Source organism: Cricetulus griseus (genome assembly GCF_003668045.3).
Source record: "Cricetulus griseus strain 17A/GY chromosome 1 unlocalized genomic scaffold, alternate assembly CriGri-PICRH-1.0 chr1_1, whole genome shotgun sequence".
NCBI lineage: Eukaryota > Metazoa > Chordata > Mammalia > Rodentia > Cricetidae > Cricetulus > Cricetulus griseus.
The window spans coordinates 43,556,020-43,571,732 of NW_023276807.1; the positions used below are offsets into that span (position 1 = coordinate 43,556,020).

Here is a 15,713-nt window from a genome sequence, read left to right on the forward strand (position 1 = left end):
CCCTCAAAAGGGGCTCGACAAAGTCTACCACATCATCCTGGGCCAGGCCTAGGCCCTTCCCCATGTTTGACATTACTATTCTAATAGAACTTTATTTTATTTAGGTTGTTATACATAAATTTCAGATGTAAATAAGGAAGAGAGAGAAAGACTGGCACAGATAGATGATAGATACATAGATAGATACATAGATAGACACATAGATACATATGTAAATACATAGATGGAAGATTATACAGACAGACATAGAATATGGGCAGGTTCACAGAAAACTAGTCAAAATGCAATATATGTCTTTTTAAATTTTTACCACAGAGTCTGAAGCATAAAGCTTACTAGTTACTTAGTCACCTAGCAAATTATTTAAAAGCAGAAAATGTTTTAATAACATTTGGAAACCAAAAGGGAGGCATTTATGGAAATCAAATTACTTTTGGCAAATATACCCTCAACCTTTACTGGATTTTGATATTAGCATATCAACAGAAACCACTTCAGACTGATAAAAAAAGAACCCTAAAGTCTTCCTTTTCTTTCCTATTATGTTTATAAAAATGAGACATTAGATGATTTACATTTTTATTGTGCCTTTCTTTTTTCCCCCTAGTTTTACTTCCCTTTTCTCATAAAACTGTGAGTTGTTTTTCTGGTCTTCCAAGAATAGTCATTACAAGCCTTATGTTACTTTTAAATATTGTCAAACATTTAATGTAAGCTAGCATGTAACCGGGAAGCAAATACACTGGCTCATATTGGTGACTAGAGGTTGTTATAGTTTACAAAACATGAACTATGTTAAAAGGCAGTAATAATATTTTACATAGATAACCTCCATTGGTTATTTTGAATCTTAGAAGAAAAAAAGAATGAATGGTGATGATGAATATGAGTATTTATCTATAATATGATAGTTTCAAAATACCCATAAACAGTGCATTTACATGGATGAATAGAAGACCCAGAGGATTAATTGCTTGCTCCCCAAGTGTAGATACTGAGTTTGATTCTGCAGAACCCAAGCAGACACATGTGCATTAGTATGCTTGAGAACATTATGCTTCAACAGCTACACAGGAGTCTGGGCAGGAGAATCTCTAGAAGCTTGGAGCCAGTTAGCCTTAAAACAAACTGTCTCCAAAAAGATGGAATCTATGGGAACTGAAACTGAAGTTGTACTCTGATTTTCATGTGTGCTGTAATATACTCATATAAACACACACACACACACACACACACACACACACACACACACACACACACACACACTGAATGTGTGTGATTAAAATACAAGCTGGTATTTCCAGTAAAGGAAAGATGGGGTGGCCACAGTCAAGTTACAATAGGTAGACACTGAGAACTCGAGCTTCATATTTTGTTTATCTCACACCAGTTGGTTATCTTGCCCTATAAATCTGCATCCTAATTCCAAATGTCTATTTTGCTTAGATACTGTCATCTTGTTACAAACACTCTTCAGAATCCCTTTCTCACTTTCAGTCTACATTCTACTTGTCCGTCATTTTAGCACAATTACAAACAGAATAGGTATATACTAGCCTTTAATTTATTTTATTTTTAATTCTTTTATGTTGCATTTTTATTTGAATTAGAAACAAGATTGTTTTACATGTCAATCCCAGTTCTCTCTCCCTCCCCTCCTCCCCTACAACTACCTCCCTCAACTAAAACCCTACCTATCATATATCCTTTCTCCTCCCCCTGGAGGGTGAGGCCTTCTATAGGGTGTCATCAGAGTCTATCGTGTCCTTTGGGATAGGGCCTAGGCCTACCCCTGTGTGTCTTGGCTCAGGGAGTATTCCTCTATGTGGATTGGGCTCCCAAAGTCTACACCTATGCTAGGAATAAGTACTGAACTACTACAGGAGGTCCTGTAGATTTCCGAGGTTTCCTCACTGAAACCAACCAACTATCTATAATCCAACCTGCTTAAAACATTATGCCATGTAATGACAATTCTAAATGTTGTACTTTTCTCCACTATGTGCAAAGTCGATGTTATAGCCAGAGTTTCAAAGAAATTTCTATCATTTTGGATTTATTTTGTAATTATTTAGTGAATACCAACTCTCTTTCATATGAACTAACTACCATCTCTCAACTAATCTTATTGTACCATGAGAGTGTGGAACAGATTTATTGTAAAATGCTTAGTCTACAATTTTGCTTTCACCTGAAATATTTTTCTCCATTTTTTTAAAATTTAAATTAGAAACAAGAATGTTTTACATGTCAATCCCAGTTCCCTCTCCTTCCCCTTCTCCCCTGCCCCCTCTCACTAACACCCTACCATACACTTTCTGCTCCCCAGGGAGAGTGAGGCCTTCCTTAGAGGTTCTTTGGAGTTTATATGCACACACACACACCATTTAACTGGAAATACCAGCTTGTATTTTAATCACACATGCATGGTGTGTGTGTGTGTGTGTGTGTGTGTGTGTGTGTGTGTGTGTGTGTGTGTGTGTTTATATGAGTACATACTCATATAAACTTTGGGATTAGGTCCTAGGCATTCCCCATGTGTGTCTACTTTCATCAGCTGCTGGATGAAGGCTATAGGGTGGCATATAAGTTAGTCATCCTTGACCATTCATTCAGTAAGTGATGGAAGTACAAACAGGCACCCATAGCTAAACACTGGACTGAACTGGAATCCAGTTGCAGAGAGGAAAGAGTGAAAAGCAAAGGGATCAACACCAGGCTGGAGAGACCCACAGAAACAGCTGACCTGAACAAGGGGGAGCTCATGGATCCCAGACTGATACCTGGGAAATGAACATAGGACTGTTCCAGACCCCCCTGAACATGGGTGTCTGTTAGGATGTAAGCAATGTATGGGACCTCTGGCAGTTTATCAGTATTTATCCCTAATATAGGAATGAACTTCAGGAGCCCATTCCACATAGAGGGATAGTTTCTCAGCCTAGACATATATGGGAGGCCCTGTTCCAAATGATTTGACAGAGTTTGTAGATCCCCCATTGAAGACCTCCCCCTCCCTGGGGAGCAGAAAGGGGATGGAAATAGATTTTAGTGGGGATAGGGAAGGAGAGGAGGAAAAGGGAACTGGGATTTACATGTAAAACAAGGTCATTTCTAATTGAAATAAAAAAATAGAAAAAAAGTCCTGACAACAGAGAAATCAGAGAAAACAAATCATAAAATTCTGTATTTCTCCATCATATTTTACAAAGTAGGTCAACATTTTATCATGTTGAACCTTAGATTAATTTTGTATATTTGATATGAATACATTATAGGGAATCATAAAGGAAGTTAAAATTCTAGAGGAAAGGAATGAGTGTCTTGCTATAAACCAGTCGGGTTTCATCTGATCCTTATATGATGGAATACCAGCGTTTCCTTAGGGATATTATTAGTTATAATAGGATTGGTTTTTATTGGTTTTTCAAAGAATTGGAATGGATTTGACTTTTAAGAAAGCCTGAGAAGCAGTGAGTGTGTCATCTAGAACAGATTCCCATGCATACCTTCTCATGTCACAGATTACTAGAGTAAAGAATTTCAGCATCTCAGCCCTCAGGTACTTTGCACAGCAAAGCAAAAGGAAGACAGGAGAAGCCTCAGTCTTGTGTCCCAGAATGCTGATCAAGCCTGTGAGCAGTGAGGTAGACTTTTGGTTACAAGACACAGATGCTTTCTTTTGATTTGCAGATCAAAAGAAAAAACACATTTTTAACATCAGGAGAAAACTTCTGATGATGTTTGGAACACACAGAATCTAAGAGCCCTCACAGATTATTAGATGAAAAAGAGAGTCCATTCCTTAGGGTGAGATCCGGTGTTCAGTGGCAATAGGGCCACGATATAATCCTGGTATGTGAGCTAGCTTGTTGGAACCCATTCCCTGTGGTGGGATGCCATGCTTAGCATTAAAGTATGGGAGAGGGATCTGGCCTTGCCCCAACCTATTGTGCCAGACTATAATGATCCTCATAGCAGTCCTTAGCCATAAGGAGGAATAAACTGGGTATGAGCTAGGGAAAGGGCCAGGGAGGTAAAGGGGAGCAGGGAGAAGGGTAGGAGGAAACCATAGTGAGAAGCCAAAGTGAAAACTGGAAGACATGAAAGCTCTTAAATGTTTGCTGTAAGCATGATAGATGCTCATAGAACAGAATGTTTTAGATGTTTTATTTTCTAACAAATTTCCAGAATTTAATTTACACACACACACACACACACACACACACACACACACACACACAATACAGTAAAGTAATTCCTTTATTCATCTGAATGTTAGCAATGCCTTCAAGATGATGAAGTACCTACTGCTACAACCTCCTGATTTTCACATACTCCTGATTTTTTCACATAAAGAGCCAAGGTCTATGTTAATATGAGCTCAATATGAGCTCAAATTTCATCATATACTTCTTTAAATGTTATTTTCAGTCTAGTGGTTCTCAACCCATATAGGATGGAATGAACTGCTTCCATTATGAAGGAAGTGTAGCAATAGTTGAGACATAATGGCAAGACTCATACACAGCAAGTGAAAGCCTTCTGTATCTTAAATGAATGTGGGTAATACTTTGTATGTTCTAAAACAGTGGTTTTCCACCTGTGGGTCATGACCCATTTGGGGGGTCACTTATCAGATATCTTGTATATCAAATATTTACTATATTATTCACAACAATAGCAACATTACAGATATGAAATAATAACAAAATAATTTTATGGTTGAGGGCCACCACAGCCTAGGGAACTATATTAAAGGGTCACAGCATTAGGAAGGATGAAAACCACTGCATTCTTCCTTTCTAAAGTATCTACTCTTCTTTTTATATAGAATTACACATTTTTTAGCTTATATAAATCCTTATTCACCTTTATCTCCCATTTGCTTATGATAATTCTCATGACACCAGGCTTTTTTTAACTTTTTATATTTTTATTTTAGAAGAATTTACACATCAATCCCCTCTTTCCCTCACCCTTCCATCCTCCCATGATCCCCACAGATTCCCCCCAACCCACTCCACAAGGATAGTGAGGCCCTCCAAAAAGGACCATCAAAATCCTTCAGATCATTTGGGGGAAGTCCTGGGCCCAATTTCTTGTATCTGCACTGTAATAGTATCCCTCCATAGAGAATGGGCTCCCAAAGTCCATTTGTGCTCTAGGGGTAAACACTGGACACCAAGGTTTGTTAAAAAAATGTAAAGCCAATATTAGCAACATGTCTTCTTTAGAATGAATGGCTGGATGGATATAGGGGCTCTGTTTTATTAAGGACCTTTCAAATGAGACAGGATTGTTCTGTTGTTGTTACTTATGCTTGTAACTTATGTTGCTTATGTTTCTGAAGCCCTCACACAATTAAGAATCTTGATCAAGATGTGCTCTGATTATAGCACTGACTAAATTCAAGGCAAAAAATAACTTTTACTAGATTTTAATCTCTAGGGGGAGCTGGGTTGTCTATTTTATTTGATACTCTTAGTGCAAATGATAGCAAGGAAATTGGTGTTGTCATGATTTCACACTTATAAATCATTTTTAGAGAAGAGTTCTCTAGAAAAGATCCATCTACCCTTCATATAGGTCTGATAAACACTGTTTCAGGTGATTTAAAACATCTTATAAGGGAATAGACAACAAAACCCAGTCCCATTCGTGTTCCTTTAGGAAAGAGGTTGGATTTTCTGTATTTGATAGTATGTCCCTGTTGTCTTCCCTACAGCTTTATACCACTCAGCTGAGACTCTTTCCTAGCTTGCACAGCCAGTAAGTACATCATTTCTTGCTAAATGTTTTTCAGAATCTCCATATAGCCCCAGGGTCTATAGCTTTCACAATAATGAAATTTAAATGTGAGTTTCTTTTCACAGCCTGATGATTAGGGGAAAAAATGTACTCTAGAAGGTACACTCTTCTAAATCATACTTCTACAAAAAGAGCATATCACAAAAACAAAGAAGCAAACAAATAACATGTCTCAAAAGTACTCGGGAAGCTTTATTTCATACCAAAAAGTCTGCTGTGAATCGATCTTTCCTAGAAATGGCTGCATAAAAAAGACTAGAACAATGGTAATACAAAAGACTTGTTAAAGTGAAGGGGGATTTCAAAAAGTCTCATCCCTAGACAAAGAACTACAGGCAACTAATGACTGCTGGGAGAGGGAGAATTGGACTCTTCTAGGGATGAGACCCCTGAGATTTCTTATTGATTGTCAAATACAGAGTGGCAAGACTTTAAACTATACATACCCAGTTATCATTTTAAAAATGCTTACATTCTAACTGGGTTAGGAAGACAGCCATATAAAGAACTTAGTTAAATTTCATTATAAAATTTCATTCCAGTTAATGGCCATTATTGTAAAAGTATCATTTGTATTTTCATTAGAACATCATGGTAACATTAAGCTCTTTTAGATGAATTTGATGTTGGAGATGGCTTGTACCATATAGTGATGACATATTTGTGATGTGACCACATTATGAAACATGAAGCAACTTGAACTATTAATGTCCATTCTTAATAATTGTTTTCAGGTGCATATTTTAAGATTATATATAGTGAGTTTCTCTGCAACCTCAAGATTTGGATTCCCAGTGATCTATATTAAAATCACCATCGAAGGTATAGGGTTTGTTGGTACTTTGTTGGTACCTAGTTTGTTAGCACCACCATAACCAGGCAATAAACTTGACAGTTTAACAAGGAGAAAGGTGTTGCTGCTTCATTATTCTTATTTTTGGAGTTCTAACACAAGGTGTTATCAAGTACTTGTGGGAAATCCAGTCTAATCTTGTAGAAGTTTCTGGAGTTGGAGTCGTTACTTTTTATATTTCTTGTCTTATTGTAGTAGCACTCAGACATGTGACCCCAGCTTTCCCTGGTCTTGTGTGTGAGCATTGCGTATTTAGAAGAACATAGTTCTATTGAATTACACTCGATCCCCACAATCTCATGTTACTATAACTACATTTGCAATATAATTACTCAAGTAAGGATGCATCTTGAGATACTGATGATTAGGTCTGTAACTTACAAATTCAACCCACAGCATTTATTGCATGTTACTTTCTTGCCTTTTGTTAGCCCCATTACTACCCAAGTCATGAAGAGAGTAATGTTCTCACTTTAGAGAACAAAAAAGAAAAAGAAAAAAAAAAGGGACTTCAGTGGATTAAGATATCACCCAGAGTTCCTGGGCAGTGGTGGCACACACCTTTAATTCTAGCACTCGGGAGGCAGAGGCAGATAGACCTCTGTGAATTCTAGTTCAGCCTGTTCTAAAAAGAGAGTTCTAGGACAGCTATGGCTGTTACACAGAGTAACCCTGACTGGAAAAGCAAACAAACAAACAGAAAAAGAAAAAAAAGAAATTACCCAGAGTCACTGAAGTGACAAATGGAAGATCCATTTGTCCAGCTGGATCCAAATCCCATGTCCTTAGAATGACATTTTGTTAACTTCTCTAAAAATACTACTTTCAAACAAGTTTCAGGTGACATGTATCTGAAGGTAACAATACTTATCCTCAAGAAGTCAGTATTCATAATGCAAGCACAGTAGGGAAATATAAACTGATATGAGCAATAGGAGGAGGGAAAGTAATAGGGTAGTGAGATGGTAAGCAGACACTTAAAAGGCAGGATTGCTATGTATCCCTCCAAGCTTTCGCTGACGACTTCTCTGTTGCTCTGGGATACACAGTAAATGAAAAGTAATATCCAAAGTTGGTTTTTCAAAGTCATCATTCACAAAGCCTGTTGTAACAGAGACAGTCTCCCAAATGATCACTGTTCATAAGACTTCCTCTATCCACACAACTTTTCCATCACCCTTTTTAAAACTTCTAGGACCATATAATTTATTTTTTGAGAATTAAGTATGGGGAGATAGGTAACACTGTAGAAACTTTCTAAGCAGTAACTTTTATTGCCAGCATGTAATATTCAGGTATTTCGCAAATGTATAACTTTGATCTCTCTATAGTTCTCATTATTCACATACAAAGTTGACTTTGGTCATGGAGGAACAGGGATTTTCTGGCAACATATCACTTAGTATTACATTAGTTTTCTCAATATTGCTTCTCATCTTTTACTTATCAAGGTTCCAAAGTGTAAGCTAGTTCAGAAGTACACCCTCATGCTTGTGGTTAGGAATCATCAAGAAAACCTGCTTCCTGGACCTATGGCCAAAATTACTGGGGAAAAATGGTTCAACTACTTGCTCTAACAACTACTTTGTTCTTGGAACTAAACTAGACCACATAGTTTACTTATTAAAACTAATGGCTTACTACTCAAGATTCACCCAAACTGTATGCCCATTCATGATAGTCAAAAGCTTTTCTATTGTAACTTCAGTCCAATCCTAGAGGTAAAATTATGTCCCCTTTGTGAACATAATGCTCAAGATACAGAGAAATTAAAAGCAAAATTAACTTTGGCACTATGTGAATAAATCCCGCAGATTTAAAAAGTCATGTTTATTATTTCGTGTTAAACTGTTCCTTTGATACAATATTGAAGCAGTAATTTACTACCTGGGTGACATATAATTTAATACTCTGCAAAAAAATCTACAAAGGAAAACAACAAATTATCACCATTGTGTATTTCATTATACCTTAAAAATAAGGATTGCATTTTCAACATTTTTATTGTCACTCGTTTTGTGGTGAGGTTGTTTTCTCTTTGTTGGCAAAGACTGGGTGGCATTCATTTGTTGCCTTTCACTGAAGAGACCTGGAAATAGGGACATGGCATATTGTCATATGTATTTGTTGAAAGCATGAATGAGTGAGTGGGTGTGTGAGTGAGTGAATGAATGAGTGGAGGGTCCTGAAAATTAAATGATATAGTTCATTGTTTAAAAAGAACACACTGTTCCACTGCATTCATTGTTAAATACTCATGTTTCTCATAATGATGCCTGTACTCCCTTGTCTTTTTGATCATATAATGCCCTTCTGTTACTGCCCATATTCCTTAAGCAGAAAACTAGCTTTCAACAGGCAGTCAAAAGAACAAACACAGCAGTAGTGATGGGTCATCACTCCTAGTTGAGAGTTTAGGGGGATAAAATAACCCAAGTTAATTTGCAAATAGAGTTAAATGGAACAGCAAATTCATTATCAGTCTAACTATATTTGTGGACAAATGTGTCATTTACCATAATGTTCATGGGAACACACAGTACAGCACAGGATATGGGTTGCAGCACTGAAGAGTGGGATACTTGGGAGAAATTAGAAATGTCATGCATCTCAGTAAGAAAGCAGCCAGAAACAGTTTCCAATTGTTCTAATAACTGAAAGTGATGCAGACTTTTGTCCCATACTTTGCTGTTCACTGATAGATTTTTTTTTTTATTGAGTCTAACCTCAGAAAGCCAGTACCATTGTTAAACTGCTCCAATTTCTATTCACCCCATTCTGCTTCCTTCCCTGTATACCAGCACTGGGGTGGGACTCTAGTATTTCTAAGGGCCTGTAAAACACTTTCTTGCTTAGTAGACCAGGAGCACAAACACTGGTACTTTTGTCTCTCTTGAGTTGAATGAGGAGACCAGAAACTTCCTCAACCCTTTAGTTAAACTTTTAAATTGGTCGTGCCAGGCTGTGCTGTGGAGTCTTTAAGTAAATGGGTGGTCTTGCTGACATGTGCTGTTAAAACAGTGCCAAATGCTCCTTCGAGACAGCTTCTTCCAGAGTAAACCCTTGTTGAAGGAAATATTTTAATTTCATCACGTTACCCTGTGTAATTAGCACACTCACGGTACCCAAGTGGACCATTTAAAGGGCCTGACAAAATGCTTAAGTGGCACCTTAGCATCCTAAACGAATGAATAAAATTGTTTCTTCCTATGTCTCTCAATGCATTTGAAAACATTCTCTAACTTTGTTTCTCACCTTATTCCCACAGGATTCAGAGGAGATACATGATCAGTTCTGGCATGACAACACTGAGTTCTTTTACCAGCTGTAAAGATCTCTGTGATTTTTTGTAGCATTTTTGAGTATCACAAAATTACAGTACAAAAGGCAGAGGTTGTGGAATATCCCATGGTGAAATGTAAAACAAAAACAATAATAAACCCTCTGTTTACGTGCACAACAAAAGATACACAGCTAGTGCTTCTACAGCTGTAGAGATTCATGAAATTTTTCCTCATGAATCTGGGCTTCTCATTTTTATTCACTTAATATATCGTGAGATATTTCTGAAATAAAAACTCCTTTTTGTTAATGTGATTTAAATATGTGTAACATTGCTACATGATTCAGGAAATCCACTTTTAAATAATTGTCTGTAGCAATAGTTTTGTAGATGATTATTTATGTTGAAATATTAGTCTTCCCTCATAATACATCCCAAGAAGAAGAAACTGTAGGTTGAAAGTATGCCTATGCTTGATAACTATTGACAAGATATGAATATATTGATGGAAAGAATTATATTCCATGACAACTCTGAGGATATGGCAATCAACCCATCTGCTGCCAACCTTAGATAAACACTTGAAAGGAATAAGAAAATTATTTCAAAGCTACACAGAGAAACCATATCTCAAAAAACCAAAAAAGAAAAAAAAAAAGGAAAAAGAAAAAGAAAATTACTTTAAGGTCTATATTTTCGTGTTCTAAGAGCATGACTGTGTTTGTTTCTAAACTTTCTATTAGGTTCTAAGATGTAAATTCTTGGTTCATAAATATGAATATCAAAATCGAGCTTTAAATCTCTTAATTGGAAACCATTATGCAAGATATTTTATTTCATTTTTCGTTCTTTATTAATTTAGAGTCATTTACAGTATTAAAAAATTACCAGAATTTAAATGGTGTTGAATATATTCACTATTTTGAGAGAATGAGCAGGCATATGTTTTATAATTTTAAACTTAAGAATGTAAAATAATTCTATAGTATTCAATTTTTTCTGTCAGAACAAACTAAATTACTGTATCTGTGTTGTTTCTATTTCATATTTCTTTCTAAGGGTTATATTTAAATGATTCTTGAGTATGTTCATCAAGTCCATGGACCTGAATACTAATATTCTGAAAATGAGCTTGTATTTCCAGTCAACCTTTCTACTGCATTATGAACTTATAACCATTGATTGAGCTAACATAATTGCTGGCATGCCAGTGTTCATCTAAATTCCAACTAGACAGGAATCTAATGTTCTCTTTTCTGCATACATAATGTCATCTATTTAGAGAATCTCCCTTGCCCAATCTATAATCTACTAATCAAACATGAGCCAGTATTTTTGACTTATGCCATATAATAACAAGATTTGATTTTTTAAGACTAATGGTCACTGCTTAAATTAGATTATAAGTTTATTCATTTGCTAAGTATCTCTTCCAAACATGCTCCAAAATATACACTATATATGAATAGGAACTTCTGTCTTTTGTATTTGTGATAATAATTCATAATAGAGGTTTTTGTATACATCCTCTAAAGATATACTATTTAAAAATATAAAGAAGTGCATTTTATTTAATATCATTTTATTTTGTTGCTATTTTACATTGAATTTCTTAACAAACATTTGTATGTATTCATACATATATTAATTCAAATGTTTGCATTAATTACTGATAATTTCTACTTTTATTTTTAGGTATTTAAACTTTCTCCACGTTTTTTATAGTAATGTCTTCACGGTTAATGTCAGTCTACTTTTAGTTTTCAGTTTTGAAGTACTGAACAAATATATCAGTCACAATGTTAGGCAGTATGAAACTGAGATCTTGTCATATGTAACATAACTAAAACATTTATAGTTTACCAATGAGTGAAATAACAGAGTCTTTCAAGGTTGATTGTACAGTACAGGTCTTAAATGTTTTTTATAGACTTTAACTTAATTTTTCACAATTTACGTTGTATGGTAAACATAATAGTCACCTGTTACAGTTTCTTAGTCCCTCCTACTCCTAGATGTTAGTGTTCAGGCATCTGTACTGGCCTGTCCTTGGGGTTCTGACAGGATAAGCCCTCAGGAGCAGCCAGTAAGACCACCACCTGTGCACATTCATTATGTTCCCTTTTAAAAGAGCCCTGCCCACCTACCTTCCATCCTTCACTCTCTTTTTCTCTCCCTCTCTCTGTCTGTTCCCCTCTCTTTCCCTCTCTTGCCTCTCTCTTTCCACCTCTTTCCTCTCTCTCTCTCTCTCTCTCTCTCTCTCTCTCTCTCTCTCCTGCTGTTCCTGTCTCTGGAGGCTGGTCTCCCCCTTCCCTGTCTCCCTTTTTTATCATCCCTTTCCCTAATAAAATGCCCTCTGCTTGAATCCTTTCACATGGTGTCTTCTTCTTATGAGCTGCTTTTCTTAAGTTACACACCTAGAGACCCCTTCTTTCTAACTAGTCCCCTTAATACTTTTGTATCTTATTTTTTTATATTATGAGGTCATAAATATAATATAAAAGACAGTTTGTCTATATATCCATTCTGCTTCATATGAAGAATAAGTTCCATTATAGGGCTTGTGAAATTCCCAGTCATAGATTATTTTTAACCCACTATTACAGTACCAAGAGCATGTTTCTTTTTGGACTAGGCCTCAAATCCAACCAGAGATGTCCCGCGCGATAGTCTCACCGGCAAGAACCACACAAGACATTCGGATCCTTCTGCAGTAAAGCTTTAATGCGTCTTGAGAGGAGAGCATAAGCTTACCAGAGCGGAGACCCCGAGCCAAGAATCCCGTCCCCTAATAAAGGCTGGCAACCGCCGCCTCGGACGTGTCACCCCATGATTGGCTGTAGCTCATCGGGCCATATGACACCACGGAATAGGCAGAGATCAAGGAATGGAAAATTACCCAGCGCCTGCAGCAATAATCTTGTTTACATTCGGTGCCTGCCAGATGCAGGCGCCATCTTGTAATGGAGAATGCAGGGACGGCTCCCTACATCTCCCCCTTTTTTATTAATTAATGATAAGGCTTCATATTTTTACAAGCAAATAGGTCACCCATATGTTGAGGGATAGAGGCAGAGGTTGTACCTTCCCAATCAAACATTAAGACTGTGTACAAGAGTCGCCATCAGGCTGTTAGCTTGACCCGAAGTGCTCTCGACCTGTCCTCTGCCGTTTTTCTGGGAAAGGGAGACTAGGGCAGGCAACCCTTATGCAGGACAACATGCCTCCCAGAGAAGCCTGCATTTGGGCAACTCTCTGTGCGATGCCTTGCTCGACATCCCTCATGGGCTGCTCAAGCCAGACACTCTACCCTGTGCAATGAGCCTAGGCTCCAGGTGTGCAAGAGCTGTCTGGCCGGCGGCCTATTGCTTAAGCATAGTTAGCCAAATATCAGTGGAAACCCCTTGTTCCAAAGCTACAAGTGCTTGGGCGATAACCACCTTGTCTCTCTTAGTTTGAGCCCTGAGCCTACAGACCAGCCAGAGAAGCAACACCAATCCGCAGCAAACGGCTGCACCAAACAATCCCATCCCCACCCATTCCTTAAAATAGGAGACAGCTGAAGCGATCCATGATGACAATCCCTCCGTCAAGGACAGGAGTTAATCTGGATAATAGTGGCTCTCAACTCCCGGGGAGAGGGTGGAGTTCCGACTTTTGAGGGTCCGAAGGGGCTCTTTGGGTGAGTCTTTTTGGGATCCACAGGGGATTCTCTTCATCCTGTGGAAAAACATAAATAGCTCCCCTGGATCTTATGAGAATAGGATCTGGGCCTCTCCAAAGACCAGTTAAGATATCTTTTCATTTTACCATTTCCTTTGGCCTTTTAGGTTCTGAGGTCTGGCGCTTGGCCACAGTATGGCCCTGAGCATCAATGTTTAGAAAATTAAGGGTAAAGAGTGCCATGGATATTGTAACTCTTGGTACCGAGGGTAAGGATGCTCCCATTCCCTCCTTTTGTTTGGTTTTCCCCTGTCAAAGACTGGGAAAGCCATCTGCAGTTTCCTCTGCTCCTCTAATGGTAAAAAGGAGTTGGTACCAAATTTTTGTTGTGACTCATATAATGGGGGTGCTGATGGAAGTACACCCGCTGGATTAAGAGGCGGTGGCCTCATATTTACTTTTACTTTTGGCAGCCGATATCTATCGGGGTGGTATCTGTCCTCTTTATATCGTGCTGCCTCCTCCTCTAGCTCTGCTTCCTCGCTAGAGTCTAAAATCTCAGAGTCTGAGTTGCTCAGCTCCAAGGCCTCTAGTTTCACCGTAGGGTAGAGGCTAGGTTTTGAGTCTTTATTTCTCTTAAATTTACCGGGGTGTGACTGGTTATTCCCTATTTTCTCTCCCCCTTTTTTTGTATCCTGGGGAGGGCCTTTTTCCTTAGACATGTCCTTCCTTTTTTGAGCTCCTAATCTCTCATCTCGTTCGGTTTCTGATATATTATCCTGTACCTCTTTAAGCGTTTTTTGACTCTCTGCTACCATGGGACAGCAAGCCTCAATCTCTAGACAGTTTTTAATTAGGTCTCTCTGTTTTGAAGAGCCCATTATGCTGGAGGCTACCTGGGGTAAGCTTGGTCTCGAACTGGAACACCAGCCACGGTGGGCACAATATAAGACCAATGTAATAAAGACTAGAATTAAGGCTTTTACTGATCCATCCCATAGTGGTGACAAATTAAAAGCAAAGTCAAAAAAGAAGGTGTCAGAATAAAGCATACCTCTCCGAACTTACCACCCTGCAGTTCTGAATCCGCCCCGTCCGAGGGGTCTCCGAGGTGCCGGTGATGTTAACAAGTTCCCGGGTTTCAGCACCAGATGTCCTGCGCGATAGTCTCGCCGGCAAGAACCACACAGGACATTCGGATCCTTCTGCAGTAAAGCTTTAATGCGTCTTGAGAGGAGAGCATAAGCTTACCAGAGCGGAGACCCCGAGCCAAGAATCCCGTCCCCTAATAAAGGCTGGCAACCGCCGCCTCGGACGTGTCACCCCATGATTGGCTGTAGCTCATCGGGCCATATGACGCCACGGAATAGGCAGAGATCAAGGAATGGAAAATTACCCAGCGCCTGTGCAATAATCTTGTTTATTAATCCGGCAGGCACCATTTTGTAATGGAGAATGCAGGGACGGCTCCCTACACAGAGAGCAATTGGTTTCTACCATAATCATTGTGCCACTGTTATGCCAGTAGGAAAACAATATCTTGAAATTTGTTTTTCAGTATTCAGGACATACAACCGTACTTGATGCCTTTTCTACTTCAGAAACCTGCAAAGCACCTTCTGACATTGTGAACACTAGCCACTGGGGTAAAGGCTAAGTAGCACATTTCTAGCTAGATTTCTCTGTGTGCCACATTGTAATATATGAGGTGTCTGAATCATAGAAACTTGCTATGTGGTTCTGCTAAGTGACTAAGAGCAATAACAATTAAATTCATTACTTTGGGAGCCTCTGAGGGCTCCTGGGCTAGCTACCCAGATAGTGTATTAGAGACAGATAGTATATTAGACGCCTGAATTTTTTGTAAGATCTGTGGTGTCTGAAAGCAACCTTTTTCACTCAGGCAGTGCACCACTGTTCAAGCTCTTTTAAAAATTAATTAAAACTTTGATTCACAGAAGCTTTTGTAGTTCATAAGTCCCAGTTTTTCAATTGTTCATCACATTTCCTGAGCAACTGGAGTTTTATTTTAAAAGTTTTTATCTTGGGCTGGAAAGAATACTCATTAAAAAAAATAAATGCTTTCAAGTCTGACAGACCGAA

The 15,713-nt window shown here is 38.2% G+C and overlaps 1 long non-coding RNA gene across 2 annotated transcripts in view; it reads left to right on the top strand.

The window, feature by feature from the left end:
* LOC103159978 overlaps positions 1-15,713 on the top strand; it is a 43,468-nt gene that overhangs the window by 17,165 nt on the left and 10,590 nt on the right. For both annotated transcript variants that reach the window (XR_004772559.1, XR_003480257.2), the window contains exon 2: positions 5,729-5,772. This is a non-coding gene — a long non-coding RNA (uncharacterized LOC103159978). The remainder of the gene's footprint in view (positions 1-5,728; positions 5,773-15,713) is intronic.